We start from the raw sequence: 21,536 nt of genomic DNA, 5'->3' as shown, positions 1-21,536 counted from the left end.
TGCGCAAAACATGAGATGTTTAAGTTGCGGTATTTTCATTAAAGTAGATATATTTTTGTTATTCCAGTTTGCTCAATTCTGTGATCAATGGAAATGGAGCTAATCTCATTCATTCAGTTAAACCCTTCAACCACAGAAAGTCAAAGCAGTACAAAGAAAAACAAAAGAACCAAACTGTTGTTCAGTCCCATTTTCAGATGAAAGATTGAGTATCATTTCGAAATCAAAATCACCAAAGTCAGGAGGAAGAATCCAGATTGCTTTAATTCCAACCTGAAGCTTCCACAGTCAGCGATGATATCTGGATGGGGTTTGTGTCATCGCAGGTTGTTAAAATAACAACCTGAGCTTTCTTAACACTTCAGCACTGCCACAGCATCCTCTCCTCTCTATACATGGTTAGAAAATACAGAAGAAAAAAAAAACTAGCATAGTAAATAATTGAAGAGCTGATCCCTGAAAAGACTGAGAAAGAGCTGTGTAGGAGTTCATTTCCTCAGCAGTAGCGAGTGACGCTCATATTTGGGTATTTTCAGCAGCACCATAAAACCATCGTCGTGAGTTACGCTGATCGTCCATTTTAGCTTTTCTTTAATGCAGCCATCTGTACTGCCACTGACAGCAATTAGGCTTTACTTCTTCTCACAACAAGCGCCTGACTGTGTTGTGTGTCTGTGAAAGTGCTCGTATATGGGCCAGTCTGCCAAGCAGACCCTCGAGCTTCAGCACATGAAAATGAGAGGATTAAGAGAGCAAAAAGCAAGCGGACAGATGGGAGGTCAGTAAAATTAAACCAGCGTTGATGGCAGCAGGCGGGGGAGATGGGGTGTCTGCGTGGGCTTTTGGATTGAGAATGCCACACGGGTTCAGCGAGGACCCGGGCTGAAAGCTAGATCTCTCACTTCAGCTCATCACTCCTCTGTCTCTGGCAAGTCCTCATCAATATGCAGAGTAGAAATGAACTCGCCAACAGCAGCTCTGTCGGCTTCATGCGCAGCAGCTGGCAGGCAAAGGGCTCGTAGTTTTATTAAGAAACTCCAACACAAAATCTCAGTGATAAGAGGAATTACTGCCGGTGGTAGCTATGAACAACGCAGAAGAGAAAGGACGCTTCAAGCAGAAAAAAATAAAATATAAATTAGGCCAGTCACAACTTTTATAGAAGTAATTTTACTTGTGTTGTAATAATTATGCTGCCTGTGATATTTTCACTTGAAATAAATGTTTACTTGCTGTTATTATTACCCTATGAGATCCCTACATTAATGCAAGCCAGTATTCATGTATATTTCCATTGTTCATAGGTCAAGACTTACATGAGGGTATACATTTACATATTTTACATTTATATTCAGGGGAATAAAGGTTAATGTCTCACTGACGGTGGTACAAAAAACAAGTTTAATCATGAGTGTCCCAAGTGCAGCCTAGGGGTTATTCTGTGACCCTTTTGCAGAACCACCGAACTGTAGTTCAAGGATGGTACAAATCCGACACACAGCTGATAAAGATCAAAACTTTTGTGTTTTTAAAGTGAGTTTTTCTCTGGTAAAATGTAATCCTATTACAATAAATGAAAAATGTTATGTATAAAACAAATTTCACCTTCATCCCCTCTCTTTTACTTTTAAAAAAGAAAACATTATGCTCAAATGACACTGAAAAGTAAACTGAACCAATTACTAAAAGATGTATTTAGTGACAACAGCAGTCAAATATAGCGTCTCTGAACAGATGAATCTAAACACCTATTGGTGGGTGTGTGAGTGTATTTGTCTGTTTTGTCAACCAAAATGTTTAATTACAGGTACGGGGGGCAAAAACAGGGCAAAAATTAATGGAATAAGAACACGGCATCAGTAAAGCAAATGATTAGGAGAAAGGATAAGAGGTTAAAATTAATTACATTTCCAAACCATCTACTAACATTTAAAAAGTAAAACCTTTAAACATATCTTCTCTTATGCCGAAACGTACCAATGTAGAATGATGAGGTATGGCTGAAGGTCAGTGTGATGATAAACAGAAACATATTCTGCGACACTCACAGCTTATAGTTCATAAAATCAGGCTGAGGACGATGTTGGAACCCCAGAGAGATATTTTCTTGAAGCAGCATCATTGCACTTCCTGCTACGTTCCCGTCATAAAAGGTTTGCAACGCTTACAAAAGCAACATTTTTTTTTTGTCATTGCCTGAGCTGTGATACAAAGTAAATGAAAGAGATGGGCAAAATAAATAATTTTCTCAGTCGCGATCTAAATTGCACTCCCACAGCTGCGGTTCACTCGCAGGTTTTTGCAGGCAGATGGAAAAGCTGACATGTACCACTGTGATTAGCAGAGAGCTGCTGCATCAGCAACTTAATTTCTATAATTCTTTTTGCACCTCACTTCATCACATTCAGGATGGTGGGTTGTTTTAGTCCATCACAAGGCTAACATATTGACCCATACCATGCACACTCACATCTGAGGCAATTAATTGTCACCCATTATGAATCACAGGTCTTTTGTGTGAAAACAGGATGAAAAAGAGAAAACAAAAGAATGCACATGAGCAACAATCAAGTCCAGATTTAAACCCGGGATCCTTATTGCTGTGAGGCAAAAGCACCATTCTACTGAGCGAGCTCTTAACGACCTAGCAATAGAAAAATAGCTGCAGTAAATCCATCACCGTCTGTCTCACTCCTCATTTGAATTGTGCGCTTGCATTTTGTTTAAATCTAGTCACTCTGCCGGACAGTAACAAGGAGACAAAACAAAGACATTACCAGATAGAGCACTTAGTTAGCAGATATATTTTTAGGATTAATAAAGCTAAACTCATTCTGTCAAGCAGGCAGGTAGTGGATGGACTGTGCATGTGCGGGTGTGTGTGAGTGCGTGTGTGTGTTGGTGTGTGAACTCCAGGCTGTCTGCCAGTCACAGTTCACAGCCACAAAATGACAAGCTACGATCGCAGCAGCACTTCCACCTTTCTCTGACCTCCTGCGGTTTCTGTTCTTACAGGCCTGTTGGTATTTTACAGGAGCGACGGCTTTCACCAGACAGAAGTACCTTTAGCTTATTATACTCAAAAGTCAAGCAGGTGTTTATAATCAGCCACCAGCTGTTCACAAACCTGGCAGTAAATATCTCCATGAACCTATTTTCATCAGAGTTTATTAGTTTTGTTCCACCCCAAAAGCTTAAAAAGTAGAGAGAAATTAAAAGTGTGCTCTACACATGGAGCATAACGCTAGCAGGCATAATCAGCCTCAGAAGTTTAACAAACTAACAATTCTCTTCAGTAATTGATAAAACACACTCTTCAGAGAAATTGCAGTTGGTTACAAAACTACTTCAGTTTGTTTCAATATTGTGTTTCTCGGTAGATTATAAATAGGACAAATTTTGTAAGAATGTTGATAAAGATTTGCTCTTGCATACTTGGGATGCCTTTAGTCAACACTGCTGTTAATTAAGTGAAAATGTATCAGCTGTGACGTCAATGAGTGAAGTGAACCAGCAGGAACATATTTCAGTTTACAAATCCAAATTCCAGAATAATAACGATAATATAACAGTGATCCAGATCTGCACTGAAAAAAAAAATGCTGTGCAAATCATCAATCAAAATCCCTTTTTCTTAAGGCAATAATAACCCTAAGCCCACAAAAGCTGTGCAGGTATCCAGGAGGATTACTTTCAAGAATAAAGGGAAGAGTTTTTTTTTAAATCACTTTCTTTACAAGAAGTCAATCCAGTCAAATGCGACCAGAGGTGCTGCATCAGTAACTGTACATGGATCGATCGTGTTCTCAGGCATCTCCATTCATCTTTAGATGAACAACCACTATTCATGTCTTGTATATTTAGGTTTGGTTTTGTTTTAAAATTGTGCCTACAGACAGGAAAATAGAAATGACCGACAGGCATAAAATGTAAAAAAAAACAACTCCCAACAAAAACTATTAGCTCCCATTGTCCAGCTGGAGGACATTTATCTAACCAAAGACAATTTTGCCTTTCCTTCCACCATCTTGTCCTCTCCTGGGCCAGGTAGATCACATCCAGGACTCCTCCAGGTTCTGCTCAGCTGAACTCTGCTGTTTCGCCGTTTGCCAAGAGGCCTCCTCTGAGATTATGCTGTCAGATAAGATCCAAGACACGGGTGAGGGTCTGTTCTGTAGTTCTGAGGCGCATCCAGCCGGAAAAACTCGGCTGTGTATCAATCAGTCCTAATATCACTGCTGTACCAGACACAGGTGAGGCGTCTCCTCGACGGATCGGTGGGTTAGTCAGGAAACTTACGGAAAATGTTTTGATTTAAACTGATTTCTAAAATAGATTCATGAGAAACAAAGAAACGTTAAGTAATTTCTTACAGCTGTCATTTCGAGACAGTTTTTTTTGTTGTCGTTTTGTCACTGAGAGAAGATAGTTACAACCAAGATGAAACGTTTTTTTTTTTTCATATCTTTCATCATAATGCTGGAGGCGTAGCTGATCTGGCAGCTAATTTTCAGCTCAATGCCATCCCAGGAATCAGACGCTGCTTAGACACAAAGATTAACAGAGATTCAACAACAACAACGCATTCAAATCAAACCAAATCTGTCATCAAATATGACACTTTCATAAGACTAAAGATACAATCATTTACCAAACTGGCAGACAACAGTCAGTGATGTTCTATGATTTCTGAAACATTAATTGAAATCAGAAATTACCATAATGTTTAAAGTGTTATGTATGTGTTGTTTATCTGCAGCAGTGTGTAATCTTATGTTTCAACTTCTTGCCCTCAAACTGTCTTTGTGACAATTTGCTTGACATTCATGACCTATTTTCAAAAAAACTCAAATCAAGTATTCTAAATATTTGGATTTCTAGAGCGTTGATCATATGAAAATAAGGCCCATCATACATTTAGCCATTATCTCATACCCAATTTCTATATCAAACATTCATCCAAAAACAAAATACATAGAGAGAACCATGGAGAAAGATTTCAGGCTGGGATTCAAACCCAGGACCTTCTTGCTGTTAAGTAACAGTTCCACCAACTTTGCCACCATGGAGCCTAAATATTATCTGGCATGAAGATAAAAAAGAAAAGAAAAGCAAGTCAGGCCTGATAAAAGCATAAGTAAAGAACTTTGCACACTTGCACCCTGTGTTAAAAGTTCAATTCAAGATCAATCTTTTGTTGCAGCATCATATGCTACAAGAGCTCAAACAAATTTACCCAAATTAAATGTATTTTTTAATCAGTAGAAAAAACCTCTGTCATCTCGAGAAACTACCCCCTTCAACCCAACAGCGTTATTGGATTTAGAGCTGCAGGATTGAGACAATGATAAAAACGTTTGCGCTAGCATCTTTTCCATGTTTACCTGGTCATATGTTTCAGGTAACTATTGGCTGAAAATATTTGTTCATGATCCATTTTCAGTTTATTAGTTGAACCCAACAGATTAGTAGGTTAAAAGTCCTGGTGTTTTTTTAAGGAGATGATGACGCCATGCACTCTAATAATGCTCCCAAAGGGGTTTAGAAGAGTAAAGTCTTACAGATCCTTCATTTCACTTAGCAGTGGTTATGAAGTGCATTTCCATGTTTTCATCCTTTGTTTCACACCAAACAACTGAAGTGTTGCCAAGTTGCCCAGAACCATCAATTACAGGTCAACTTAAGTCTCAATAGTGCTTTATGAATTCCCCATGGTTATGTTCGCAATTGCGGGACAGAAATGTTTTCTTAATGATGTTCCTCAGAACATCATTTGCCATGTAAATGGCTTCCAAGTTTGTTGTGGGAAGCTGTTAATCTCAAGGAGGCACGTTTTGTTGCTCCTCCACTAGTTTCGTACTCAGTCGGTAGCTTTTTCACCAGTCACATTATTTAACTCAATAGTCCTACAAATTCCGAACTTCACGAGCCTAATCAAAAGCAACAAGCTGTGTTTACAAAATGCCGAGCACAACCCCATGCAGCACATTGATCATGGTTATGAGTGAAATCAAAAATAAACAGCAAATGAGACATAGCAATCCATTTTGTTTGAGTGCTAGTATTACTTTTTTTTCCATTATCGCCGAACCTCAATGTTTGTGCAGCTTTTTTGTTTTTTGCTCAGCTTATATCAGAAACAAAACTAACTCTGGATGTTGAAATAGTTCTGAAGCTATGTTGCTTAGTTGATCTGATAACTTTTTTTTGAATGAGAAAGACTGGCGCCATGTACGATGCAACTGCTCTGTCCCTGAGCTACATGATGTCCCCTTATGCTGTTCATAATTAAAATGAGACAAGATTTATCAAACAATGCCACACAGGACTCCAAATATAGACATGGCGGCGTTGAAACAAGCAAAAAAATCTGTCTAAGCAGCAGCACCAGGACACAAAAAGGCAATTTCTTTATATAGTATCTTGGGGTACACCTGCATTATTTTTCTATGACTTCCCAAATAACTCAAAATACAAGATATGATTAAAATCTAATGTATTTGAAAATATTTCACTCATTGACAGTGCAATCTTTAAACAATGGGGGTGAGAGGCTCCCTAAATGTTCAAAAAACAAGATGGAAAAGTTCACTGAGCAGTGCAGTGGTGCCTTTAAGTTTCAAGACCGCCAACAAAACACAAACCAAAAGAACTGAGAGAGCCTGCAGGGAGACTGTCTGGTGGCTTTATTGTATTGGTACTTTCAGCAGCTGGAAAGAAACAATACCAGGAGCAGATTATATTAGTCTTGCCTGCAAGTACATTGCCCAAAAGTTGAATTTGTTTTAGTGTGCATTGTTGCAAACAACAATGCAAATCCAAGAAGGACACGTCCAGACTGGACAAACTGATCAGGCGTGCCAGCTCTGTGGTCGGCATGAAGCTGGACTCTCTGGTGACTGTGGCAGAGGCGAGGACACTGAACAAACTGCTGGACATCATGGACGATAGCAGCCACTGCTTCTCAAGTGCCGGACCAATAGATTCAAGAACTCCTTTGTCCCCCACGCCTTCAGACTGTACAACTCCTCACTGGGGGGTCGGAGGTGACAAGACAGAGGGAAGAAGGAGTAGTTTTTCTACAAATGTGAACTCCATATTTATCAGGCCAAACCATACAGTGCAATACCATATCACTGGTCAATCTATCCACCAAATTGCTATAATTTCCTTTTGTGTTGTATTTATATTCTTTGTTTTGTATTTAATTTGTATTTTTTTGCATTCTTTTGTGTATGCTTACTGTGTGCCACATTTTTGCCTGTGAGCTGCTGGTAACTATAATTTCCTGAGGGAGTCTTCCCAAGGGATCAATAAAGTCAAGTCTAAGTCTAAGTCTCTCTAAGCCCCACAAAAGTGCATTGTTGCCGTTTACTGCTTTCATCCAACAAAAGCCAATTAGAGTTTGAAACTAATTCACAAAGACTAAAGCAAATCTGATTCAATCAAATCTGATGACAATTTGTTTTTCATTAGAGATAATTGCAGCACTCAAATAACATGTTTCTGACAAAAGACTCCAGCAGCAGACTATGCAACAGCTCAACCAGCTGCATAAAGGGCTGTTCTCTCTTTAAAAAAAATAGCTGCTGTCACTTGAGACTCATTAAAAAAAAGCCCCAGTTAGAAGGAAAAGAAACAGTCGCTTGAAGACTCAAAGAGAATTTCATGACACAAAGACATTCGCGTGTTTTTGTGCAAAAGCTGTCTGACAAGAAAAGAAAAGCAAGCAGACTCTGGGTGAACCACAAGCAGGATAAGTAGTAATTCCACAGGAAAAGCAGAATAAAATATTTGGTAAGCTAATGAAAAGAGGAAAATAAAGCAAAAACATAATTCTTCAGTATGAAGACAGAAACTGAAATGGCTTAACACTTAGTCACTGCTTCAGTAGATAAACCGACACACCGAGCAGGCCGCTTTTGTAATCTCAAAGTACCAGTAAATGCTGTGAAGGGAGAAGTAGAATAGAGGAAGCAAGAGCTCCAGAGTGCATGCAGGCAGGTTTAAAAAGCAACACGGAGAAACAAAGTGCATGAATTCAGCTGAAGGCGTCTCAATGCAGCACTTTGTTACACAGCTTGGTAACTTGTTAGTAGGATCTCCCAAAGCTACAGATGTAACCCGAAAACCACAAGTACAGATTTGCATTTACATGTTTGGGAGTTTAGCCAAGGCTGATATCCTGATTGAGCAACAGAGAGCGAACAGGTGCAGCTTCAGCGAGTCAAACAGCAGAGACTGTTTGGAGAGGTTTTTCATGCAGCACTGATTGCTATAAAAATAAAAAAAGAAAAGCAAAGGTTTGGCCTAAACACTTGAAAAGCAATGCTGCAGCTTAATCCAAAGAGCATAAAGATCAACAAGTGGAAGCTTTTATAATTTCAACATACATTTGCTGAATTGAAGTTATATTCATATCTATCTAGGATGTGAAGCTTGAGTCATCTTAGACCTATAAATGAAGGTCTAAGATGGACAGTACCAAGTAAAAAAAAGCCCTGAAAAACCATAAGCAAAGTATTTACAGTAAGACGTTATCACCTCAAAGTGAAACTCAAACTAAATGGTCATTTCTCAGTCTCATTAATAGAAAAAGGGGAAATTGCCTTGACTGACTTAAATCAGTCAGCCGCCTATGGTCTGGTTCCAAAAACTCCCAAGACATTTTTCTTTGCAAAACTCTCGTACGTATAGTGAGCGACTTCCTGTATTTATTCCTTCATAAGATTACCAACCAACTGCCTTCTGAGGTAACCTCGTTTATAAATGGTAAATGATAAATAAAGCTGTCCTGTGAAAACCTGAGAGGCTTTGAAAGGGAACATTAGTGAACAAAACAGCATAATGATTAGGTTATAAAACCATATCTTTTGACCATATCACAGAGCACTGTTCAATTCATTGCCTGTAAATGGAAAAGACTACAACATAAGAGGTGGGAAGACATGCAGTTTACCAAGCAAAAGTAAAAGACGGTTCTCTGCATGTCATGAGTTCAAAAATGAGGTTTTTGACCTCATGACAAAATTCTGAATGCGGCTGGAAAACAAACTGCCGATAAAGGTGACTACGACACGATGCATGGTGGTGGCAGCCTCAGGTTTCAGGAATTTGTGTCTTAAGCTGATCAGAAGAAGGATGGAGAAAACATGGGGCTGTCTTGGCAGAAACCTGCCGAGACTCGAGAATGATTCACTCAGCAGCAGATTGACACTAAATGTACAAATAACAGATTATTCACACAGCAGGTTGTACCAGTCAGGGTCCTGCCTATTTCCAATGGAGAATACAGGGCAACAAAATTGTCAAACTACCAATCCAAGATAATTTTCTGATTTTGCTTTTCAAAAAATCTCCGGATGTGTAAAACTGATAAGAGGCAAACTTACAAGACTTGCAGCGGTAAGTACAATTGCAGAAAATAGTTGTGCATGACATCGTGTTGGTTTATCAGGTAAAATAATGTTTTAGTATAAATACTTTAAGTTCCTTCAAAGCTGGAGATGGCAGAATTTCCCCTAGTTTTATTAAAATATGAAAGGTTAGAGTATCTGCAGTTCCACTTGAATGTACTTTTGCTAAAAATAAACAAAACTTTATTATTCAACACACCTCAATCCTAATGAAAGCCTTCTCAAGCATTTTTGATCTCAAGATAACTTGAGTAAGTTTGAACTTGCAAAAATCCAAAATCTTTCTTCCTGGTACTTTCACATCTATTGTTCTTCCAGTTTGTGTTCATGAATCTGAATTATTACTCCTTTTTTTTTTTTTCCCAGGGAACACGCTGTTACAGTGAGTCATGGCGGTTATGGTGTCGGATGTCCAAATTTCACTGAAAAGCAATGAGGCATTCATTTGGTGCTTTCCTACTTGATTCCTTGAAAAACTTGTACAACACTTGCTGCTGGAGAAAAACCCAACCAAACAGGATGAAGTTAACCAAAAGTTAATAAATAAGCAGTAATTTTTGCTGAACAATGAACACTTTGATGGATTCGGAACCACGACTGCGTCTTTCTTTTTGATCAACATTCAAGCAAAAAAAAAAAGCGCCTGCTTTGGCGTAGGAATGAGGAAATGAAACAACAAAGTCACCAATGAAGGAGAAACCGAAACCCATTTTCACACTTAAAAATAGTTTTGACTTCAGCAGCAAGAGCCAAGTGTGTCTGTCCTCCTGGCTGGTGTTTGTCTTCTCCCTGCTTCACGTCACAATCCAATTCTGTGAAGGAGTTACGGACCGGTGGGCAGCTGGAGCCCACCGCACTGCTCCACGAAGAAGCACAAAACAAAAGTGAACCGGTGTGTGTGTGTGCGTGTGTGCGTGTGTGTGCGTGTGTGTGCGTGTGTGTGCGTGTGTGTGCGTGGGGGCGCCTGTGCTGAATGTCAGGAAACCAGGCACCAAGACAGTCTGAGAGGCCGGTACTCGATCCAGTAGCAAAACACAGCTGAGTCACCGTGTCACAGTTGGAGAAGTGGCTAGTTAGTCTAATGGAGAAGAGTACGGACAAATCAGGACACTGATTAGAAAAGGTAAACATTAGTTGTAATGGAACGACCCTTTGCTAAAAAAAAAAAAAAAAAAAGGTTCTTGTGGCCTTGGGTCAAAAACTGGCCTTGTTATTGAATTTTCCAGTAATTCTGTTTGAGGACGCCCTTCCTGCACATTATTTTTCTCTGACGACTGAACACTGTTGAACACTGCAAGCAAGAGTACTTAAACGCTTTAAGTACTTACTCACTACAACAGAGAGTAAGGCTTGATCTTTAATTAACACTAAAAAAAATACTTTAACCTCATGTTTTAGTTTTCAGTTCATGAAATAACAGCTGAATTATTACTTTGTTTATCCCTTATTTTTTAAGCAACTATAACTAAGAAATGAAGTCAAACTGTAACATTTGTTAAAACAACATTGTTCCCGTTTACACTATGGTAAAGTCACATGATTGTTGTCAGACAATTGTTTTGGACTTCTCTTTGGATTTCACATCTAAATGTTTAGAGAATGTAATTCTTACTCTATTTAGAAGTGAGCTATGGAGTTTTGAGACAAGCTTTTGCGTCTAATGAAAAATATTCAGATGAATAGATTGTAAGAGTCGTTTCCTGAGGTCATCTATTGTTTCAGGTCAATACAACAGTCATTTACTCAAATGACCTGCCTGGGGTTACTCAGGTTCCTGGCTTTAAGCAGCACACTACCAACCATCTTAGTCAGAGGCTTTTTCTACAGCTTTCATGCTGTTTGAAATATATTTTCTTTAATTCAATCCACAGTGGACAATACTTGTATCTTCAGAATAAAATCAAGATGCCTGTCTTGAGATAAAAGGTTATATGAGGCCTGATAGTAGAAAGTAAAAAGCTTGCAGCAAGCCCAATGAAAATAACATGCAACAATGTGATGCATATGCTAATGATCATTAAATAGACATCCACAACTGAATTGATTTGTTGTACAGCACTTTGTGACTGTCTGTGAAAAGTGCTTTATAAACTTTACTTGTGAATTTGCACTAAACTGGAACCAGCCAGTGAACTCTCTTCAGGTTTTCCTAAATGTCAATTTCCTCAGCATAAAATGTTTGCACCGTGAATGTTTTCGGTTTTCTTTTGCACGCTCACCTTTAGGTACACGGACCAATAACGCCGCAGGTTTCATTTCACCACATCTTCCATTTATTTTGGCTCAAATGTTTAACATATTAGCCACTTCCAAATATTTCTCATCTTCTAATGAAGTGATCAGAAGAGTTCAACGTATAACAAACGCGTAAATATCTACACGAGAAAAGGTTTGCAGTAGACAAACAGGCACAGGTGATAAAACAGAACCACATGAAAACCAGTCAAAAGTGCTTTGACTGCTGAGTGGTAAGTCAGCTGCATAACATAAAACATGAAAAAGTATTCACAAATCTAATAAGCCATATTTTGAAAGCAATTTATAAAGGCTAGAGCAGAATGAATTTAAGTTAATAATAACCAAAACAGACTAAGAATTTAATTAAGAAATGCAATTCTGTTCACAAGTAGAGCGGGGATTGAAGGTTTATTTTTGCCACTGTAAGTGTCTAATTCTGCTTGGAATGTATTATGATGAGAATTAAGTGATGAATGTGTGCAAATTTAAATTACAGGCAGCAAAAGCAGCCACTGGCTCTGCAAACACCAGCAGCAATAGTTATAAGCTCGAGAAGCCATTAGTAATAAAAACTCATTTGAAATTTATAATGAAATGACAGTCAGTACCGAGTTTGGCTGTTGGGATTTTCTTGTTCATTTGAAGTTGATTATACATGCACTGTATACAAACAGACAAGTAAATTGCACATGAATGACTAATAATTTCACAGAGGAAGTTAAAAAAAATTGATATGTGACCTTATCTCTGGAAAACCCAATTTTTCCCATTTCCCCAGCACAAACATGCCTCAACTAAAAAAATAAATAGATGACAAAAATGGAAAATAAATAAATAAATGAAACCAGGAATATTAAATATATAAATCATGAATTAATCAAAAAAAATTATTAAGTTTCCCTATGGGCTCAAGAAAGCATTTCTGAACATGAATTTGAATGTTTTTTCAAACGAAAGGTAGACTTAAAAGTTGATTTGGTAATAAGTCTTTTTAGCAACACCTTCCTTAAAAAGAATACTTACAATATGAGTCATGACATTTCATCTGAATATACAAAAATATATTCAGATGAAATATACTAGGAATAGCCAATATTTCAGCTATTGGATTCTATTATTATTATTATTTAACCCCATTTACAACTCACAAAATTGTGGAGATCATTTTTTTATTTAGTGCCAAATCACCCTGCAAGTAGTCCACATGTACCTGCTGGGGTGGGCACATGTCCGTCTTAAACCTACATGTTTGTCAGTTTACTTTGTACATCTGCAGGTTTAGCGCTCTTTCTGTAAGCTAAATCCAACTATGAAGTGAAGCTAGCTAAAAATGAACTGGCTTTTTAACCCTCTCACAGTCCAAAGAGGGGTCTTCTGGCGGGGTCACCAGGATGTTTTATCGTTTTTTTTGTTTGTTTTTTTTGTGTGCTTTTGCAAACAGAAGAGCTAACGTCCCACCCAGCTGTCTGACTGTGACATCTGCCACACTCTTCCCGAGCGTCGTGAAGACTGAGGGAGGGTCCAACAATTAAATCTACACCAACCTTTGCTAAAAAGAGTAGAAATTAAGCATATGTGGCCGGTATGTTTTAGATTAGTGTGTTGGAGATGTGATATGTTCATGTTCTCATCTATGTCTCTAATAGGTTTACTTCTGACTGAGAAGATGATGACTACAGGAGTGTCTGCACTCCTAATTACATAATAAAAATTAACTTTTTGTCTATGAGATTTATTTTATAAGCTCCTTTACAATTTATCTTCTGTCTTTTAATTGCCATTAAACCTTAAACAGAAAGTTAAACCAGAAAGTGTCCCTTCAAAACAAAAGTATTACAACTCAAGCAGTAAGTTCAGAATAGTCAAAACTGATTAAAGGCGATAAAGGCAGGGACCTTCTAAATTAAGTCATTTCCACGTTGTAGTCAGCAATTTATCCACATACTTCCCAGATACTCCAAAATGTTCTTATATTTAATCTTAACAGGTCTTTTATGTTTATTCTGTATCAATTATTTACTTTAGTAGCTCCTTTTTCCTTGAGACTTTGTTGCTTTTTCAATTTTAGCAATGGTAGTGAATACAGCTATAAGGAGCGACAAAATTGAACACAGGTGAAACTTTGCAACAAAAAAAAAAAAATCAATACATGCTCATTAAGTTACAGTTACAACAAAACAAAACTGCAACACTGTTATTTCATTCCAATGGAATGATCTACCAGAAATATATTGGTTCCAGGCAGTTGTGCAGATACTTTTGTAATATTCAGCAATAATAAAAATTAAACACTTAAAATGCCTGTAACTCCAGCAAACACAGAGCATTAAAAATAAGTTTGGCTTTGAGATTCAGTAACCTGCCCTTGTCAGCAATGTAACACCTGTTGACCCTGCAGTGGCTTTCTCTTTACAATGTGCTGATTATGCTTGGCTGATCACCATAACATTTTAGGCTACAGGCTTCCATATCCATTTTAATGGATTGATTATTTAGTGATGAAAGTCAATCTGACTGGAGGCCTATGGTTGGGGCTGCGTCGATGAGGGAGGTCGTTCCCTAACTGCAATCAGATTCTAACTATCACAGGATTCATGTTCTCCAGAACCACTGACACACACACACACACACACACACACACACACACACACACACACACACACACACACACACACACACACACACACACACACACACACACACACACACACACACGAGAGAGGAATGTTGCAGGTGGTCCTTCCCATAACAGAGCGGTGGCTCAGATGACATCGGGCTTTCCAAGCACCTTGTGACATTCAAACACCTGAGATTAAACAAGTTCTCGTTCTGCAAATAATAAAAACGTCAACACCGCTTCCCTCACGACAGGCCACAAAGCAGGAAGAGAAGTTTGCAATTAAAGAAATTCCCAGCTCTATAAGCTCCTCATGTGCAGTTTGGACTTTGTGTTCTTTAATACCTAGCAAAAAAAAAGCGGAATAATAAACCATTTGTTCTCAGCTATGTCTCTGATAGGTTTACTTCAAAACTTCCACGTTAGCAGATCTGAATAAAAATTTCTAAAAAGAACTAGGAATTTTATTATGAATAAAAAGCTGTGTTGTTTTTAGTTATTTAGATGTTTTCACACATGGCTTGCACCTTATTGACAGTAACAAGACACCCTAATTAATCAACCATTGTTCCTCTTTATTAACTCACAGGCAGCTGGTGTTGCAGAAGCAGCTGGGTTGATGCTGCCTCATACTTCTGCCACGACTATTCAGAGGCATCTTCAGTCCTTCCTTCTGCCTCTGCTCTTTAGCATACGTTGTCAAAATGTACCATATCTTCTTTAATTTTTCATCATTGTTTCAGGTCTGCTGTAAGGAAATTGTGCTTGTTTTTTTTCTTGACAGCAAGTTTTTTTTTAAAGGGTTCTTCCCCCACCAGCAAATATTCTCCAACCAGCCACTTCAGCCACAGTTTACATAACAAAACTATTCAGCTTGTTGGATGACATCTGTCTGTGGTCAATAATACCCACGTCTGATACAGATCACAGCTAAAGGTCACAGAGCGCGTCAGACACAGCCAAAGATGGTTATAGGCATTCATGATTTTCTAAAACCATATTCCAAAACTCTTGGCTCTGTTCCTGATAAATAGTCTAAAAGAACTGCACTAGATTTCTTATTTGTATTGGTAAAAACATTTTGTGCTACTTTGTTCTGGTCTATCACATAAAATACCAGTGGGATACACTGAAATTCACAGCTAAGGAAACAAATCTCTTTAAAAGAAAGAGCTTAATAAAAGGATGCCATTATATGCCACTGGACGCCTCCGTGCCCTCTTCCTGGCCCAGTGTTCTCAGCAAACACAAATCTTGGGTGAGCCTGGAAGCTCTAATGACAACATCAATGTTGCACTTGCATTGCAGCAGTGCCACTCCATGATTTTTTTTCAGCTGAGCCAGCACCTGTCTTCAACTGATGTATGGTAGCAGTTCAACATCCCTTCACCATTATCGCACACTTTACAATTTTATTGCAACCAAGCAACACGCAAATACTTGCAACAGTGTGCACACGCTGGAAGTTGGACTGCAAAAAGCTACTTAAGATCCTCTGCGACAGATCAACAAAAACATTGACCTTTCAAAGCATTACTTATGTTTTTAACCGAATCTATTAGCGTTACTCTGAAGTTTAATTTGCAGGACGTATGGCATCATCCATTGGAGATTAGGACTCATTAGATCGGATCGATGCTCTCATTCCTTACCCGGCTAGGAGGAGACACGGGAGAACAGCAGACCAGAAGAGAGGAGCACTCTGGCTGCCTTATCGTGTCATTATGTTACAGCCAAGCAAGACACTGATGTTACAAAACGAGCAGGAGACATGGCCCTACCGTTATAGCCTTGGATCAGGTGGCAGACTTTGTGTTAAATGGGCCCGCCAAGTCTGCATAGCAAGTAGTACAATTTTGACAGCCAGATGATAGTAATATTTATAAAATACAGTCGTTATAAAAAGAAAATATACCCCATGACAGTTTTGGGATTTTGAGAACTAAATTATCTGGTCTTTACCAAGTAAAAACGTCTGACTTCAAGTGTGCAAAACCACACATGGATTTCTTGTTTGTGTCATTGGGCTTATTGCATTTTATTTATTTTTTTCTCTAATAAAAATTAAGGGGGTATAATTTTTTCTTTAAACCGTGACTGTAGCTTGTCCAAACAACTGAAGGAAAACAGGGTGTCCAACATCAAAAGTGAAAAACTGGCTCTTAATCCAACAACTGACCAGGAGTCCAGGAAACACACACACAAAGCAGAATGAGATATGCAAGAAAACTGACTTTTGTTGGCTCCATCAATTTCCTGTCGCCTTGGAGAATCTAGTCAATATTATTTTACAAGTGAACAAGCAGAGAGCGAGGCGACAGGGGTTTAGAGCAGCTTACCACGCTTCGAGACTGCAGGTGGGCTTCTGAAACTTCACAATCTTAATTATAGAAGTGCAAACACAATAAAACAAAAATATATATTCTTGATTAGTAACGGTTTTTATCATTACAGTAGCTATGTAGTGCAATTACCTCCAACATTATTACACCTTCCATCAAAGTGAAATTGAGAAAAAGGAAGTGTAAGTGTGTTCTGACATGCTGGATTTAACTTAAAGCAGTGTGTTAATTTACTTGTGTTAATGTGTTAATTTACTTGAAACAACATCAAGGAAATAGACCAAGAAATGTGCAACCCGAAAAATAAGCTCTGGTCTGTCTTCGTCGGTTTCGGAAAAAAATATATAGTCTGACTCCTTCATTGTTTAAAAAAAAGAAAAGAAAAAGAAAACCACCAAAAGTAAATTAGTGATGAGTAAAAAAAACAAATCAAACCGTGGGATCCTTCAAACCACCTGGCCAAAACTAAATAAAAGCTTCAGAGTAAAGACCAGAGCAGACTTGTAAACAATTTTGAAAGTCAAAATGTTTGCAGCTTTCTTGTGAAATTGACTTTGATTGAAGTTGCACTGAACAATAAAGCAGAGACTGTCAGAGCCATACGCCGTTTCCTATTGTATAAAAAAAAAATGCCACATTTCACCCTGAAAAACAATTGTTTTCTACAGTGCCAACAGATATTGACAAAGAGCTGCCATCTGAGTGCAGCTGCATGCGTACCGCCCTGCAATTACTTTCCTCACAAGCCTTACTTGAACACAGACATGGCAAGTTTATTTTCCAGCTGATAATGACACAGTCCATTAAGACTGCAGATTCTTTCCTTGCGGTTTGAAAAGCTTAACAGCAACAGCCACCATTCCCTCCTGCCTAGAATCTTAACTACGGCTTTATGTTAGCTTTTCCTCTCTGCGGCTGGTGTGTCACAGCGACTGATGACTTTAGAGACTGCAGACGGCTCACTTCGTCTTGAAATAGATGACACCACATCACGGCACGGTGATGGCCGCAACAGGTGAAATCTCATCATCACCAGTCGCAGTCAAGACAAAGCAACAAGGTAATTTAAAAAAAAAAAGAAAGAAAGAAAGAGTTAGGAACCAGGAGAAGAATATATCAATGTGCATTATTTAGTCCTAATAAAAGATTTTATAGACGGCTCCTTTAAAACGATTTTCAGCTTCTGCACCTTTTTCCCATTTTGTCATGTTACAAACACAACCATCCATTTGATTTACATGACAATTCAAACTTTTTACAGATCAAAATCTGAAAAGTGTGGCATCCATTTGTATTTATCCCCGGTACTCAGGTACAGATACAGCTAAATACAATCCAGTGCAAACTTCTACCTTCAGTTGTAACAAAAATACTAAAAAGAGTCAACTCATGGGTAATTTAATCTCAAAAATAGAGTGTTTTTTGTTTGTTTCTTATATCTATAAACAAAAGGAAAAGGAGAAGAAAAAAAGACATGCCAGAGGTAAAATTTAATTTATTCTTGTGCAAAACTGGTAGAGGCATCCTCCAAAGGTGGTTCCTTATCATTGTGTGAAGTTTTATAGACAATGCATCCAGTTCTTCCAACATTACAATGACACACTCCTTTGTGTTCCTCTCTCAAAAAAAAAACATATCTGTAGCTGCAACAGGACAAAATCTGAAATATTTAAAGGTTATACATGACATTCCAAGGCTCAGGCACTGAAACCTGAAATGCTTCATTTCTGGAGAGATAAAACTAGTTGGGCTGGTGTTATGCGAGACGAGAAGGAATCTTGATGGACCATCTTACTAACTAGAGTCCCAGAAAAATCTTATAGTCTGCATGTTTAGCTGCTGTAATCATAGTGAGTATCCACACATTTAAAGATGACAACGAAAAACAAAAGTTACTCATAAACATGACACCACAATTTCCTTTTTTGAGAACAAATGTCTTCCTGATTAAGTTTGTCGGAGAGAAATAAGCTTCGGGCTCAAACAGCTGAGAAAAGGAAAATGCCCATTGCTTTTGTTGAAACAGCCTTTTCAAGTCAAAATCTTGAGTGTTTATGAAAAAGCAATGGATCTTTATTTTGTGCACCAAACAAGATGGCGAGATTACAAATGAAAGAGAAAAAAGCTTTTTCTTATCCTCGCGTAAACTCATGCACACAACAGGACGTTGAGCTGTCTAACTGCAACAAGCACTCAGTATTTTACACCACTGGCAGAGGCGTCACTGAAGGCTACAGTGATGCAACACAAACACAGTCAGCCACAGCTAGTTCTCCCTCGACGCCAAGCCCCGGCATCACAGCACAGGCTGTATTTTAGGAATCGGTTTCTGGCTGCAGGCCATGGTATGCCACTTTTGATAGAAGGAAAAAAAGGAAAAGAGGTTTGCACCACCAGCAGCAAAGCAAATGCATGCAATAGTAATGTGCAAAAAGGAAGCGAGAGCACACAGCTTTACAGTACAACAGCGCTTCAAAAATGCTTAATCACATGAATATGCAGTAGAGAGAGAACGAGCTGTGTGAGATGAAGGAACAGGCCGATGGAAGACTACAGATCCACCAATCAACCAAATAAGCCAGGGATCAGAACCTGACTGCTGTTTTTGTTGATTTCCTCAGATCAGTCAAACACTGATCTGAAAAGACTGCTAATTTGATCAAATCCATCACTTTTCGATCTAAATAAAATTCAAACCAAGGGGCAAGTGGTTGATTCTCTATTGGATTCGCAACTACCTGTGCATCTCTTAAACGCATTCTGCAACCACAAGAGAAAGAGAACAGGAACAAGAAGCAATCTTAAATTAAAGCCAACATTAGTTCCCATTTATGCACCACTCAAGAGAGTCAAATTGTGTCAGATTTTCTGTCACTGCGCCGCTACTGGACTCAAGCAGAGGGAAAAAAGTTAATAAATAAATGAAATAAAACAAGTGGAATCCCAGCTCATAGCCTTTTGTTTTCAATGGCTGCATGATGTAGCAGCAGTGCAGCTATGCAGGGCGCTCCTCAAGCTTTAATATGGCTCATAATGAGACAACAATGGGGTGGCGGTGCGCCTCGTTACATATTTAACTGATTATTTTTTACTAAAAGGGGGGAAAACAGTCCATGTGAAAAGCAAGTGCACTGAGAACAACTGATCCTCAGCTCGGACCCAGCGCGTCTCTGGAATATAATCCATTTCCACAGAAACGCGCGCTATGACAGAAGTGACTCCTTAACAATGCCACCAAGAACCATGTCGAGATCTCGATGACGTCGAATTGTTACAGAAAACAGGCGAGGGGAAAAACAACAACAAGAAAAAAAAGTCTTTGTGCCGCGGCTTAATGAACAAGCTCCGCTCGTAAATTCATTAGGGGACAGACATGCGAACTGACACAAAGAGCGACGCTGCTGCTGCTGCAGAGCGGTGCTGGTAAATTGAATTTGCCTACCTTAATGACAACAGGCTGCGGAGACCGACTGTCTGTGCGCCCTTAACAAGCCGCGAGACACTCATCACAGCCCGGAACCGCGCGGACCACCGACAGACAGACAGACGGACGGACGGACGGAGCTCAGCTCTGCTCAGCTCAGCTCTGCCGCCTCCGGGTGGATTTAATCAGACACAGAGGCGCAGCGGACACGGAGTCACCGGACAAAGCCTCAGTTCACGTTCAAAACCATAAAACACTCACGCGCACGAGAGACTCACCGATGCGTCGGGCTGCTGAGCGACGACGATTTGTTTATTTCATGGTCCCCGCCGAGCAGCTGTGTGAGGCGGTGCGTAACTGACTTCCGCGTTGAAGATGGGGTGGAGGAGAGACGAAGAAATACATCCGCAAAGAAAGCAGTGATAGGAATATTTAAAGGACAGGCGGCGCACGAGGGCGCACGCGCGTGCGGCGATGAGGCAGATTAGGATGGCAAACCAGACGGGCGCAGTGATGGATGAAATAAATGTACACTGGAACTAGAGGACATTTGTTGGTCCCACCTTCTAAAGCTGCGTGAACGAAATGAAACCAAGGTTCATTTTCAATTCCTTAATTTGTTTGAAAGGTATTTTATGTTCAGGATGTTGTTGATGGTGCTGACTGCTGCAGCAGCAGTCAATCACGCAACAAATCTTAAGAAGCCTCTGACTACAGACTGTTGTCACATTAGAGTTTCATGATTTTCATGCAACTAGCATGAGCTCACAAAAAAGACATTCTCCCACCCAGACTCTTAACACATTGTACAGGCGTTCATTGGTCTGTTTGTCTATACTTGCTTTGTAGAGCACAAAGCCTCCCTTTAATGTGATTCTTTGCATTTTAAACTTAAAATGAAGATTAAATCAAATCTTTACAACAATTCAGTCTCTAATCCTGACACAGCAAGCGGGGGTGAGAAACGACGGAAAATAACAACTTCTCTGTCCCTGGTGAAGAAAGGCACTCCCAGAGCATGATGCTGCCACCGCCATGTTTCACATGCCACATTTTGGGGGAATTGTTATTAATAAAACCATACATAATTCTCTTTGCGTTTAAGTTTATGTTTGTGAGATGAAAAACCATGAGAAAAGAACAAAATTGATTGCTTACTTTAAGCTAACAAAGTTTTTTATGTATTATGACTGAGAATGAGATCAGTGGCAGAGCTAATTCACCGGCAGTCAAAATGAACTTACTCAGAGGACAGCAGACAAAAAGAAAGGAAAAGAAATCCACAAAGAGCAGTTTAATTTCAGATCGTTTTATGAACTATTATACAGTACACTGAGTAACTCAGAGCATGAGTGGCCCGCTGTGTATTGTGCGACTTTCCCTCGCTCAAGTGAATCACCGCATGTCCTGCAACTCCACACCAAGACAGTCCCCTGTTCAGACAGCGGCATGCTGGCAGAGGCTCACGTCTCCTCTGTTGACTCAGAGCCGCGGCTCTG

At 39.2% G+C, this 21,536-nt stretch overlaps 1 protein-coding gene across 5 annotated transcripts in view; it reads right to left on the bottom strand.

Annotated features, from left to right (window-relative positions):
* The window catches only part of marchf8 (membrane-associated ring finger (C3HC4) 8), an 86,488-nt gene extending 66,016 nt beyond the window's left edge, over positions 1-20,472 (bottom strand). For 2 of the 5 annotated variants that reach the window (XM_055029310.1, XM_055029312.1), the window contains exon 1: positions 20,316-20,472. The gene's annotated coding sequence lies outside the window, so the exon portion shown is untranslated. The other 3 variants (XM_055029313.1, XM_055029315.1, XM_055029311.1) reach the window with 3 other exon arrangements.
* Between the last annotated feature and the right edge of the window lie 1,064 nt (positions 20,473-21,536).

This window comes from Poeciliopsis prolifica, unplaced genomic scaffold (genome assembly GCF_027474105.1).
Source record: "Poeciliopsis prolifica strain line A6 unplaced genomic scaffold, Auburn_PproV2 SCAFFOLD005, whole genome shotgun sequence".
Taxonomy (NCBI): domain Eukaryota; kingdom Metazoa; phylum Chordata; class Actinopteri; order Cyprinodontiformes; family Poeciliidae; genus Poeciliopsis; species Poeciliopsis prolifica.
Note: the sequence above shows the minus strand (reverse complement) of the source record. Positions and strands in the feature narration are given on the sequence as shown.